Source organism: Ptychodera flava, chromosome 5 (assembly GCF_041260155.1).
Source record: "Ptychodera flava strain L36383 chromosome 5, AS_Pfla_20210202, whole genome shotgun sequence".
Classification (NCBI taxonomy): Eukaryota; Metazoa; Hemichordata; class Enteropneusta; family Ptychoderidae; genus Ptychodera; species Ptychodera flava.
The window spans coordinates 5319837-5324703 of record NC_091932.1 but is presented as its reverse complement, the minus strand read 5'-3'; positions in this window follow the sequence as shown (position 1 = coordinate 5324703).

Here is a 4867-nt window from a genome sequence, read left to right as displayed (position 1 = left end):
GAAATCGACTGTACTTAAGGGAACCATATACGGCCATATCTTTCAGTACAGTTGCAGTTTTACATGAACTATTGTATGATATAGGTAAGTTGTTTTAATTTGGTTTTGAAACACCATATTCGCACTTGTTTCCAAAAATAACATTTGAGTATATTGATGATTGAAGAATTGACATCCGAATCGGTAGGGTTTTTTTCTCGATACGATTTCTTTTCTCGTCTAACATTATTATATCGCGCCATTTAGAATTTATCGGACATTCAATGTAAATTTGTTTTGCCTGTTTGCACGAGGAGTCTTCATATTGTTATCAGACCGAACACCCTGTAGCATCTGAACGTCGAACTGGTACTTCAAACCTGAATTCATTGTTGTATCATTTAATTGACTTTTTCATTTGATTCTTTCGTTTCGAGGGTTAGCAAGGTGTACGTACTACAGTATCGTGTGTTGTATTTTAGTTTTAACAAAGTTCTGGAAATCATGTGACCTGAAGGAAGTAATGATTGATGGAACATATCGTAAGACGTTAAATTACAGTTAAGTACGACAGTAGCTCTAGGTTTTGCTTAAGTGGCTTAGACAACAAATTTGCTGTCCAACCAACAACTCTAGGCAAAAACCCGTCGCGTTCTAGACTATATACCGGGACTATGTACAGCTAAAAATAGGTACGCTGACAATTAGCGTAAGCTAGTAACATCATAAATGCACCAGCGACTTCAAAACTTTGGCCTTTGTATCGCACAGTAAAACTATATGTTGCACACCGATGCAATGGCTGCATGTACAGATGATCATTACCAATAACGGCCCGCGTCATTGTTAGGGTATTTGCGGCCGGGGCAGAAAGTCGACAAGCGACGTCAAGGTCGCTTTCATGACTGACTCAAAACAGTTGTTCGGCCTTATTATTCAGGTAAGACCATGTCTTCGTAGTGACATGTCACACTTAAGTTCGACCTTCGAATTCTTATCGGCCTTCAGTCTCGACCGTTCAGCCATGACAAGTGCTTGGCAAGCACTGTGCTTGTATCTAGCTAAACTATCGAACCTCGACGACTTGTCACTGTTGAGCGAGACGAATGCCACATCGACACGGGCGGCTGTCGACAGTCATGTATAATTCGTGGTACATTGCGGCCAGTCAATATTCCGCTGTGTTGATGAAGTATTTTTTGGTCCTTTTCGAAATTACGGGGTTTCAAAAAAGAGCGAAATTATATTATATTGGTATAAACCCCTGTGAGAATGGTACTTTGCGGCCAATCAGAATTTTGCTTGGCAAGCTTCATCGAATGTATGGAAATCCTGTCTATTTCAAAATTCTGTTTAAGCTTATATTCTGTGTGGTTAACAATATAGGAACCCAAACTTTTCATGACTCAATGTAATATACCTTAATACAATGTCAACATACGAAAATAAATGTCAGTTCTAGTTCATAACGTGACGAGTGGTATCGCAAACTTCGAAAAGTGTTCGCACACAAACATATTTCTTCTGGACTTGTCTTTATTGAACCACGATTCATACTTGGTGACATTTTGTAGAGCAGGATTACCATTTCATCTCGAACAGTGTTAGTTATTCCCTTACGGTTGAAGTCTCATTCTTTTCAGTATTTCGAGTACACACATCCAGCCCGATAGATGAATAGGATGGTCTTTTCTGCTGTTATTATCTTGAGTCTGGTTTTACCAGCTCTTACTCATGATATCAGTAAGTAAAAATCGGAAGTGTCATCAAAATACAGAAGAATACAATTCTAAAATCAATACTTTGTAGTTTGCTATTGCAATATATGAGACAACAATCATTGAAATTATATCTAGTGTAAAGGAAAATTACGACAAAATAACGCAGTCATTTGTAGAATTCATGGAGATCTGTCACTAATAAACCTTCTAATTTTACAAAACGAAGGTTATCACTACATTTATTCCTACAAAATGTTTACAAAACGGCATAGAGTTTCAGACTATGATTAAACGGAAATATTGCATTGATTCTTCTAATCATTGTAGTCAGCGATCCTTAAATTATAAAATGTAAACGGAAAATTAATTTGCTTTCTTAAGTAACGCTTCAAAGACATCGAAGTATATCAAGACGACGCTGCGTTGCAAAATGGCAACTTTATTCTAAGTACTGACCAGTATTTTCGTTGGTTTGATTGTAGAACATCTTGTGGCAAATACGTTTTCATTTGATGGCAAGTATAAGTAAGTTTAGAAAAAGTACTCAGAAAGCTGCACTAGTACATTATGTTTCACTAGATGCATTTATATAGACTAGTAACACTGTAATATATAGCAGTACCTTTGGTTCAAGATCAAGTATTTGGCCTTTCCAAAAAATAAATTTCAAACAATTGAGCTCGTAAACACATCTATAGAGTGTATATAGAGTTTATATGTTCTGAAAGCCTAGATATCACCAATTGGTTTGTTCTGTATTTTGTAATCATTGTTGACATAACAATAGTCTGACATTATATTTGAATAACCTCTAAAAATCAGCTTTTATCTGCCTTTTACTTCAAATTTTTGCTTTCACATGACCCTCGAAATTACAAAGCAAAGCATTAGCTAATATCTGAGCTTTCAGAAAAAGTATTCTTGCATTGTGTGTTGTGCTCAGTTTTCCGCAGAGAATTCATTCTTTGGAAAGGCCCAATACCCGAAACCCGGTTGTATTCTATTGTTTGCTAACTGTAGGCTCTGGTTTGAGGTGCGTAACTAGAATATCGTCTCTGTCTGGCTCCGGAGACGACGATCTCACCAGGGTGTCCTGTGAGGGATCTGAAGAGATGACAGGTTGTAGCAGTTATCTACCCGGACCAGGGGGACATGGAACTCGTGACGGAGAGTTCATTGAAGTGCCGAGTAGCGGGAAGCCAGCTTGCGTTGCACGAAACGGTCACAGTGGGAAAGGTAAATCTATAGCGAACATTCATGGGCGATGGACGGGGTTTTTAAGTGTTTTTACGGATCCGAAGTATTTGTTTTCCACAATAGCATTAATAAGATTTCCTTACAACATGCCATAGTAATATGCCTGCAAAATGTGTTTCCCTTCTCTGTTCAGGTTTTCAATCTGCCTTCAAAAAACTTGAGGACGACGTAAATTAGTTGCTCAGGTGAAAGACGACACTCCCTGTTAACGTATGCTTTAATACTGAAGGTTTGATGCTCGGCTAGGGAATTTTTCTATGTCACCTTTGCGTAAATTGAGACTCAGAATAATTAAAGCTTCTATCAAACGAGGTTAACTTTTTTGTAAAATGCAACTCGTTCAACGTTATAGCTGATGGAACACTAAGGTTCATAACCGGACCTTGAGTGGTAAATCTACAGTACTTGTGATATCATGATCAAGAAGAGTATTGGAGCTTTTTCATGGTTTATAGAATGAATATAATGGGTTACTTAATGATAACATTCATTGACAATATCATAATACAGAGTGTCAACTTCTTTATTCGGCAGGTGTGAGAGCATATGCTAGGTGTTGTGTAAGCAGAGGAATGGTGTGCTACTATGCGAAGGCTTCAAGGTCCGGTAATGGCGACGATGACAGAAGTACTGTGTCATTACGTGCGCCGGGAAAGGCAATCTATCTTACAGGTAAGAAGAGCTTGTTGTAAACAAAGTGTGGCTTAGACCTCCTGTTTACAAAACAGTAGAAAGAGGTTGTCTTATCGACTATTACATTGTACAATATTATTATGGAGCGCGCAGAGAGAGAGAGAGAGAGAGAGAGAGAGAGAGAGAGAGAGAGATAGAGAGAGAGAGAGAGAGAGAGAGAGAGAGAGAGAGAGAGAGAGATGATTTTTTTCTCATATATACATGTATATATATGTATATATATATATATATATATATATATATTGTTACGTGCAGAGAAAACGAACAAAAGGGTGAACTCAGCAGTTAACGTTTAAACAAAATTTATTACGAAAATAAAACTAATTGCTAAGTCAGGGATAGAGTACAAGCTTTAAAAGTGTACAGACTACTTATCTCAGCTGGGACGGCAAAGCTCCAGTCTCAGAGTTGTACCAGTCAGTCGGATGAATGAACAGTCCTTTGGCTTGCAGGCTTGAAGCTGCACAAAGTCCACAGTATAAATCCAGCGTTGACAGTGAAGGTCTTGAAAAGTCTTGAGAATGACTACTGCTGGAGTTTAGTAACACACAAGAGACACGATCCCAAAAGTCTGACTGGAAGCTGTGCACGTCCCTTTTATAAAGGCATGTAAGAACAATCTAGAACTTTTATTGACATGCTAATTACTGTTCTAAAATTATCTCCCTTACACAACTAATCAACTTTCCAGAACATTCCAAACATGACTAATTGAATCAAGGTTGTGAGGTCATCAAGGGCAGTGACCTGGGAATGTTCTAGACTAATTGAACTCAGGTCATGATGAGTGTGGGGGAAATGACCTACATAACACACCCCCTCTTCAAAAAAAGAAAATTTTTCAAAGAAAAATCTTTCTTTTACAAATGTAATCTTGAAAAGGATTTAAGTACTCAAATTTTGTTTTACTCTAAAGTAAAATTTCTTGAAAGTGAACAACAATAAAATTTCTTGAAAGTGAACAACAATAATTTCTAAATACGAGAGAGACAGTCTGCAATTAAATTGTCTCTGCCTTTGATATGTCTAATGTCAAGATTAAACTCCTGTAACATTAAACTCCATCTTAGCAATCTCTGATTTTTGCCTTTGAATTTCTGCAGAAAAACAAGAGGGTTGTGATCAATATAAACCACTATTGGCTGATTTGAAGAAGTAACATAAACTTCAAAATGCTGTAAAGCTAATATCAAAGATAAACACTCTTTTTCAATTGT